The sequence below is a fragment of the Benincasa hispida genome, chromosome 9 (assembly GCF_027475165.1).
Source record: "Benincasa hispida cultivar pf3 chromosome 9, pf3_genome.v1.1, whole genome shotgun sequence".
NCBI lineage: Eukaryota > Viridiplantae > Streptophyta > Magnoliopsida > Cucurbitales > Cucurbitaceae > Benincasa > Benincasa hispida.
In genome coordinates this window covers 31,858,610-31,868,647 of record NC_143486.1, presented here as the reverse complement: position 1 = coordinate 31,868,647, position 10,038 = coordinate 31,858,610, and the positions used below count along the sequence as shown (strand labels likewise).

Genomic DNA, 10,038 nt, shown 5'->3' with positions numbered 1-10,038 from the left:
AAGAGTCTTACAACATCTTTGTAAGGTATGCAAATACTTAGTATTGTAATTATTTATTGAAGGCAAATACTTAGTGTTATCAATGCAAATACTTAGATAAATTAATATTACTACTCACTAAATTATTAAAGCATCTTTGAAAGTACTTCCACTTTAACATAGTGATGTTTGACATTGGTACAGAACTGGTTTTTGAAGGAAATCTAATTCTGAAATCACCTAAGTAATTTCTGGTCAATCACTTGGGAGGTCATTTTTAGTACTTTGATGATTGTAAAATCACTTTTTCAAACAACCATCAATTTTTATTGTATGAAAAATCACTTTCTAAAGTCTGAAATCATTATTCAACACTTTTTATGAATTCATTTGTCACTAGGCCAATTTTGCCAAAATCACTTGTTGAAAATCAGTCCTGGATATGCACCAAAATTTTATTTAATGTTTCTTTATCATATTATATAATATAGGGTCAACTATTGTTGGAGAAGAGTTGGGTGACACAAACATCAATTCCTTAGCAGAGGTGATAGAAATAAATGACATAGGGGGGAACATCACTGGAAGGGCTAAATGAAGCTAGGGGAGGATCCAATGAGGTAAAGGGTGCACATGGCATCAGAATAATCTATGTTGATTCGACTGGACTTACATGATGCTTGCTTATGGGTGTTTTCTCATTTGATTTTCAGTAATAATGTATGTTAATTCAATCAATCTTCCTACCTTCTGAAATTGCAAAAACTAGCACTTTATATATATCTGTGTGTTTTATCTTTTTAGTGCATGAGATCAAAGATTTCTTCTAAAAATCAGATCTTCAGTGATTCTTTTGTACGGAGGATATTTTAGAGAGATGCTTGGGGGAGAGAAAGGAGTCAGACACAGAAAAATCCTCATTACCATAGTTTCAGGGATGGAGCAAAAGGCTTCAGGGACTTTAAAATGAGGTAATTTTACCAACTATTTTCCAATTTCTTGATGCTTGATATTTCAGGTTGAATTTTGTGATGTTTCTGTCAATGCTGGTTTTGCCGATCTAGTTGTTGCTTGCTCTCAGTGCAAAATAGCTTGTGAGCACATGTATGATCATCTCTTCTCATTTTAATGTTTCATTTAGAAAACCTCTACTTGCCCTTAGTTGCTAAAGATAGATAATTTGAAACAAGTTGGTGATGACTTTTTGAAGTAGCACTTTCAAATGAAACATGTTCTATCAGGATTTTAGAAGAAAGAACTCTAATTAAGCGTCTCATAACGAATTTCATTTTAACGTTTTGTTTTTGACAAATGGGTTTGTTTTCTCATATTTGCTTACAATGATTTTGATCTTTGTCAAAGAAACATTTCTAATCAACTTTTAGAAACATAAACAATACAATAGTTTTTAAAAACTTGTTTTTATTTTTAAAATTTGATTAAAAATTCCAATGTTTTTTTAACAAATATGAAAAATTGAAAATCATTGGAAAGAAAATATGAGAAAAGAAGCACATTTTTCAAAGACCAAAAACAAAACAGGAAATGATTATCAAGTAGGGACTCAAAACTCTTTGTCATAGTCGTAATTAATTTTCTTGCTTCACTTTGTCTATTTGGTTACATTTTGTAGTATTTAAATGGCAGATATTATATAAAAACATCATTTTATTCATTATTTATTCATGGTGAGTAATATGTGAGGAAAAACCATGTGTTCTCCGACTCCCCTTGAACCACTGGACGGAGTTAGAAATTTCTATAGAAGGGAAATATATTTTCATTCTAACTTTTACATGTATTATGATAATCTTTCAAACTTCAAAGTTTTAGGGGAAGGTGGAAAATCAAAGAGTACCTTAAATTTCGAAAACTTTTTATGTATAACTTTTTAACTTAGTACGAAACTAGAGGGGGGTAAATGCTCTGTCCTTTCTACACTTTGCCCATCTAGTTTGATTATAGTAATTAACACCAGTAAACAGTCATTTTTTTTTTCAACTGGGGATGGTGGAAAATGACATTGAAAATTTTCAGTAACGAACAATCGTCTATTCTGCGGCATCATCATAGTTTATGTTTCCCGTCCCTTGTTTAGACGTTTTTAAATGGTGGTTTTGATTTCCCCTTCATCACCCTTTCTTTCTCTTAATGGGAGCTTCAGGTACTCTACAATGATTGTATCCTAATTATGTACTTACTAAAATGTGGATTTCTTGTTCAAAGACGGTAGTTGTATTTTGTTTTTATTATTTGGTTAGGTTACAATTTTGATGAGAGTTTGGTCTCTGTTTAGTCTCCATAGTTTAGTTGGTTTCAATTTTGTCCTCATGATTTGGTCAAAACTTCAAAATCATCCCTATCATAGCCATATTGATCTTTTTTTTTTTTTTTTTTTTTTTTTTAAAAAAAAATTTATTTATTTATTTTTAATGTGGCAGGGAGCTAAGTTAACTTTGTTAAGGTTCAGGAATGAGTAAAAGAAAAAAAAAAGAAAGGAAATAGGCGGGTTTCCGAGTGGATAGATTCATAGAACACAATTTAAGGACTTGGCTTACAAAAGGTTTACAATCATGTGGATTAGGACTTGTAGGGTTAAATATAGGTAGTTAAAGGGCGTGGAACAAAGGCTTGTTGGCTAAATAGTTGTGGAGTTTCACTCGTGAATTCAACTCTTCGTAGTATAACATCATTCTGAGCAAGTATAGGCATATCCTTTGAATTGATGTTCGGTAGGGTTAAAGAGACTTCTGGAAAGAATCATTAGAGGGTTTTAGGTTGATTTGGTCCTTTGCTAGGCTCCATGCTTCGTTTTATTTTTTATTTAATTTTTTTTTCTAGGCTTAGGTAGTCAAGTTATTTTAATTAACTTCTAGGTCTTATTTTACCTCTTCTTATAAGCTCACTCCATTTCTACCACCTTTGTTTTTGTATACCCTTGTATTAATTTATTATCAATATATGAAAGCTCGTTGTTCTTACCAAAAAAAAAAAAAAAAGAAATCAATTTAAAGATGTGGTGAAGACTAAAGAGTCTTGGATAAATCTTGGAAGAATCTTGGAGCTAAAGTTTTTATTCATTGATTAAAATGAGTGATAAGTTCCCTTTGAATAAGCCCAAAGAGAAAGGACGTGTACACACCTAATTAACTAACTAACCTAACCTCCTTTAAATAGACCCAAAGGAGAAAGGTTTTGTCACACCCATATTCTAAAATTAAAACTTAATTTAAAAAGAGAATACAATCTGACATTTTACAAGAAATATCCAAAATACACTTTTTACAAGAAATGCCCAAATACCCTTAATATCCCTACATCAACTCGGTCCCCTTAGAATTAAACTCGTCCTCGAGTTTTAAGTTGAAAGCTTGAACTCATCTGGGGCTTGATAAGGGAAGATGTCTGCAACATTGAAAGTATTGCTTATGTTGAATGAAGATGGGAGGTCGATCTTGAAAGCATTATCACTGTATTTCTCCAGGATAGCAAATGGTCCAAGCCTTTTGTCATCAAGTTTATTGTATGCTCCTTTTGGCAAGCAGTCCATTCGAAGATATATCATTACAAGGTCTCCCGACTTGAATTAAACATGTCTTTTATAACTATCCGTTTGAGCTTTGTATGTGGAGGTTGCTTTCTCTAGGTGGTCAATGACTTTCAAGCGGAGTTCTTGAAATACGTTTAGCAAGTTGTTCAACTTCTTCACTAATATCTACGTTAGAAGGAAGGGTTGTAAGATCAAAAGTCAAACGAGGGGGTCTAGTGTATACAATCTCAAATGGACACTTTCCTATTGATCTATTTTGCATGTTGTTGTAAGCAAACTTTTCTTGTGCTAGGTTAGTGTCCCATTGTTTTGGTTGATTTCCACTTAGACATCGAAGCATATTACCCAATGTTCGATTTGTAACTTCTGTTTGGCCGTCCGTTTGTGGGTGGCTTGAAGAGCTAAATTGACATATCTATCATACACAATTGTCTTTGGAATTCCATGGAGCCTGATAATATCTCAAAAGAAAAGATTAGCAATGTTCAAAGCATCATATGTTTTCTTACAAGGTATGAAATGAGTCATTTTGCTAAACCTAACCACTACGACAAATATAGAGTCAAACCCCATTTGTGTCCTTGGCAACCCTAATATAAAATCCATCGATAAGTCCTCCCAAATGTTAGTAGGGATTGGAAGAGGAGTATACAAACCGGTGTTTTGAGTGTGACTTTTGTAGATTTGGCAAGTAAAGCACCTTTTTACTAAATTGTTGACATCTTTGCGAAGTTGAGGCTAGAAAAATCGTGTGGTAAGGGTTTCATAGGTTTTGTCATGACCTAAATGAGTTGTTAGGCCGCTCGAATGGGCTTCTATGATGATAGCCTCACGTAGAGATCCTTGTAGGATGCATAACCTATTACCACAAAGTAAAAAATCATCCAAAACATGGTAGTCCTTAGGAGGAGAGTTAGAGAAACATTTATGCCAAATATCATGAAAATCAGGCTCATTCTTATAACAATTTGGTAGATGGTCAAAGGCAATAATTTTACTTTGAAGTATGGTAAGGAGAGATGACTTTCTACTTAAGGCATCAACCACTTTGTTAGTGATTTCAGATGTATGCTTGATGATAAAATCGAATTTTTGTATAAAAGAAATCCATTTAACATGCATTCGGTTTATGTTTTTCGGAGAATGAAGGAATTTTAAGGAATAATGATCAGTTATAAAACAAATTCCTTGCCTATAAGATAATGTTCCCATTGATGGAGGGAAATGATGAATGCATAAAGTTCTTGTTCATAGGTGGACCACTTTTGTCTAGCCTCGCTTAACTTTTCACTAAAAAACTCTAAAGGATGGGATTCTTGTGAGAGGACAACCCCTACGCCAATAGAACTTGCATCTACAACTAATTCAAATAGTTTACTAAAATCTGGGAGAGCTAAAACCGGTGGGTTAGCTAATTTGCTTTTAAAGCATTAAAACTATCCGTAGTCTCTTTAAACCTTGCAAATTTGACATTTCTTTAGGAAACGAGTTAAAGGGGAAATTATGGAGCTAAAATTCTTAATAAATTTGCGGTAAAATGATGTTAAACCAAGGAAAGATTGCACCTCTTTGACCGATGTAGGTATTGGCCATTCTTTAATGGCTGCAATTTTTAGATGATCCGCTTGGACACATTCTTGTCCAATAATGAAGCCAAGAAATTTGATGTTGCTGCATAAGAAGACACATTTCTTAGGATTGATGTATAGACATTAGATTCTAGGATAGAGAATACATCCTGGAGGTGTGTAAGGTGGTCATTGACAATTTTGCTGTAAATTAGTCATCAAAGTAAATGACCACAAATTTGTTGATGCAAGGTAAAAATATTTGGTTTATAAGTCTCGTAAAAGTGCTAGGTGCATTTGACAGCCCAAAGGGCATTACAAGTCACTCAAATAGTCCTTGGTTAGTTTTGAATGCGGTTTTCTACTCATCCCCCAGTCTAATTCTTATTTGGTGGTATCCATTGAAGGAACTCGATTTAAAGAGATCCTTGAGCGGAAGCGGATCGTCCAAATTCCATTTAGATTGAAAACACAAATTTACAATAAACATACACATTATGCATTCTAAGTAAATTACAACATGCTTTTTAAACAATAAAAAGAGTTCAAAAGATTATACCTTTGAAAAACACTTATTCTCGTAAAACCCTTGAACAGTCACGAACTCAACAAACAGCAAACTTGAAGACCCTCTTCAAGGAAAACATGAACCAAAATGCAGATACGACCACTTGGAACCTTCGGTATGCTCGGGGTGAGAGTCCAGGAGTTGTGGACTCTGACTATTTTGGTTAGGAGGGGGTTTTCGAGTTTGGAGGAGGAAGAAGATTGAAGAATTATTGTATAGAAAGCTTCTCAATCGTGTAGTCAAAAGAAACTATCGTATAGTCTTTGCAATTTTCGTGTAGCCTTATTCTTGGAAAAATAAAAACTTATTTTTGTTTATCCGATTTGCCAAAAAAACTACATAACCACCAAGGTGGTTTGAGAGAAAAATGGATCATTATTAAAAAAAATAAATAATATAAATAAATATGATAACCAACTTATCATATTATATTTATGACCTATAGTTTAAATATTGCAACATATACAATATAAACTATAGTTCTTTTTCTCTATTTTATGACATTTAATATAAATCAATTTTATATTAAATTTAACAACTATGAATCTCATACATAGAAAGATTCATAGAAAAATATATTTGAATCCAATTCAAACATTTATTCCTCAAATTAAACTACAATGTATCAAATACATTATGTCAATTATATCATATATAATTGAATTAATTTAATTATATCATATGTAATTAAATTCTTTCTTATTAATTTGTACAATCCAAATTAACCGAAAAATTGATTCTCAACTAAATCTTTTTGAGCTACCAACGAGACCTTATGGACCTGTTGCTTGAAGCTCAAACGGTATGTGAATAATTAATTAAACTCGTTAATAACATTATCTACCATCCGTTAACTATTAGACACTCTACTAAAGATCGACAACTATACTCTTTGCACTACATATATATTTCTGTGTCAATTGGATATAACCAATCAATAGTACAGTGATCCTTCACAAATTGTTCGTAAGTACAGTTGGGCCAAATTACCGTTTTGCCCCTATAGTTACATCTAACTCCTTAAGTACCACTGATCCCTCTAATGAACAATAGATCATAGTTCCATTATGACTAAACCCCTCTTGAGCCAGGAGAGGATGTGACGCTACATTGTTCAAGACCTCGAATCAGCCCTTAAGGGAGCAATTTATCTAGTCACCCCTACTTTAGGGAAAGAGTGAATTCCATCTTGTGTAGTTGAGTTCTCAACTCCCTAATCAGACGAATCCCTAAAATGGCAGGCTTGTTGAGTCGGCGATCTGGCTACTCACATCTATACAAATCAAATAACTGCCCTCATAGGCAGGAGTTCACAACTCACTTAAGATTAAGTTCATGTTACCTATGGTCGTCATAGTGAAATGAAAGTCTCTATTATGAACAGTGTTATATAATGAGAATAAACATTTCATGGTCCGGTCTTATATAAACTCCTTTGTATAGAATATCCCCGCTCACATGTCTAATACGTGAATGATTAAGACCAGATCATTTGTAGTACTTTACAACATTTGTAACACCTACAAAGCGAATCATACTCATAGTGTTACCAGGATAAGGTACTCAGCCTTATCCATCTATTACGAACCATTTAGGTTATCACTTAAACATGATCCACCTGTATGTCTCCACATACATGTTTAAGTTACAACGATAACCTTGGATGTTAGTTTATTGGTTTGTGGTTAATGCAACTAAAATATAACATATTTTATAGATAAAATTATTGAAAAATAAAGGGTAGAAGAAAGAAAACCAAATTTACGTGGAAAACTCTATGTCAGGGTGAAAAAACCACGATATAGAGTTTTATTAATTTTGATACACACTACACAGTACCCAGGTACAAATATAAATAGCTACAAGACAGAAACCCTAAACTGTAGACACCAAGTAAAAGACCAAAATGCCCTTAGGGTTAAAACAACGTTTTGCAACAATCCCCCTCAAGTTGGAACGTAAATATCAATAAGACCCAACTTGCTAACATAGGTGTCGAAAATCTGTCTTGGTAATCCTTTGGTGAGAACATCGGCAATATGTTGACTTGACGGAATATAGGGAATACAGATACTACCACTATCCAGTTTCTTTTTTATGAAGTGCCGGTCAATCTCCACATGTTTGGTTCTGTCGTGTTGGACAGGATTGTTGGTGATATTAATAGCAGCCTTATTATCGCAATAAAGTCTCATGGGGTCATGACTTTCTTGATGAAGATCTGCCAGAACATTTTTTAACCAAATTTCTTCACAAATTCCTAGGCTCATAGCTCTGTATTCAGCTTCGGTGCTACTTCTAGCAACGAACATTTTTTAACCAAATTTCTTACTCCGCCAGGTAACTAAATTCCCCACACAAACGTACAATATCCTAAAGTGGACTTTCCATCAGTAACAGAATCTGCCCAATCTGAATCTGTGTAGGCCTCAATGCACCTTTTGTCATGTTTCTTGAACACTAAGCCTTTTCCAGGAGTAGACTTCAAATATCTCAGAATTCGTGTAACAACCTTCATGTGTCTCTCAGAAGGAGCCTGGATAAACTGACTGACCAAACTAACTGCATATGATATATCAGGTCTGGTATGCGAAAGATAAATCAATTTTCCCACAAGACGTTGATACCTTTCCTTGTTTACAGGGACATCTTCTGTAGACTCTACCAGATTGCTATTAACTTCCACTGGTGTATCTATAGGTTTACACTCAGTCGTTCTTGTTTCTTTTAATAAGTCCAGCGTATACTTCCTTTGTGAAACGGAGATCCCTTCTTTTGACCTTGCTACTTCCATCCTCAGGAAATATCTCAAGTCACCAAGATCTTTGATCTCAATTTCATCTACCATCCTATGTTTCAACTTGTCAATCTCAGCTGAATCGTCACCTGACAAGATGATATCATCAACATAGACAATCAGAACAACCACCTTCCCTAGTGTCGATCTCTTAGTGAACAAGGTATGATCAGAATGTCCTTGAACAAACCCCGGGGACTTAACGAAAGTAATGAATTTATCGAACCAGGCTTTAGGAGACTGCTTTAAGCCATATAAAGATTTCTTTAATTTGCAAACCCGATTACCAAACCGTGCTTCAAAACTTGGAGGCGGGTTCATGTAGACCTCTTCTTCTAACTCACCGTTCAGAAAAGCATTTTTTACATCCAGTTGATGTAAGGGTCAGTCTTTGTTAACAGCAATTGAGAGAACTCGAATCGTGTTAAGTTTTGCCATTGGAGAGAAAGTTTATGAGTAATCCACCCCATATGACTGAGTAAACCCTTTTGCAACCAGCCTGACCTTGTATCTATTGAGAGTCCCATTAGATTTTGTATTTGACAGTGAACACCCACTTGCACCCGACAATTTTGTGGCCTTTAGGAAGAGCGACTAGATCCTAAGTTCTGTTTGTCTCAAGTCACACATTTCCTCCATAATTGCGGCTTGCCATTCAGGATCTGATAGCATCAAACTCACCAGTTTCAATTGGCAAATCCAGGGTAGCATCATACTCACTAGTTTTTTCCACCTGTTTATCTGTACTAGATTGTTGCACGTTTTCAATTTTCTGTATCACCTGTTAACTCATTACCACCATCGATCTTGATTTCGTCAGAGTTCACTACATCACCTTCAACTATATCACCCCAAACACACTCATTATCATCAAGAATAGAGGTACCTTGAGCTGGTTTCGGTTTCGACTTTTGGGCAACTTTTGGTGGAGCACTTGTTTGAGATTCTTCCTGTAGTAGGTTATCTTAGGAACTTATTTTGTAGGAAGGACAAGGTCATTTGTTTCAAGGATAGACTTAGGAAAAAGATCTATAGTAACATAATAGAGGGATGTGTTAGCCTCTTCACTAGCGATCTCCCCCTGAAGAGAACTAACGGGAAAAAAGGGTTTGTCCTCGAGAAAGGTGGCATCCATGTTGACAAAGTACTTTCTATAGGAAGGCTGAAAATACTTGTAGTCCCGTTGATGAAGGGGATACCCAATAAACACATACTTTTGGGCTCGAGGATCAAACTTACTCTGGTGAGGATCATGATTATGAACAAAGACGGTACATCCAAACAACCTAAGGGGAACATCTGGGAAAAGGCGAGTGGACGAAAAAGATTCTTTAAAACACTCGAGGTTGTTTGGAATTTAAGCACACAGGAGGGCATTCGATTGATGAGATGAGTTGTAGTAAGTACAATATCCCCCCATAGATACGAAGGTAAGGATGCAGGGATCGTGAGAGATCGGACTACATCAATGAGGTGGCGATTTTTTCGCTTAGCCACCCCATTCTACTGAGGGGTATAAGCACAAGAATTCTGATGGACGATGCCCTTTGAAGTCAAAGACTCACGAAGAGACTGA

The 10,038-nt window shown here is 35.0% G+C and overlaps 1 long non-coding RNA gene across 1 annotated transcript in view; it reads left to right on the top strand.

Moving 5' to 3' along the window:
* Window positions 1–493: 493 nt before the first annotated feature.
* Window positions 494–10,038, top strand: part of LOC150033741 (uncharacterized) — a 32,788-nt gene continuing 23,243 nt past the window's right edge. The window contains exon 1 of the long non-coding RNA XR_016532523.1: window positions 494–950. This is a non-coding gene — a long non-coding RNA (uncharacterized LOC150033741). The remainder of the gene's footprint in view (window positions 951–10,038) is intronic.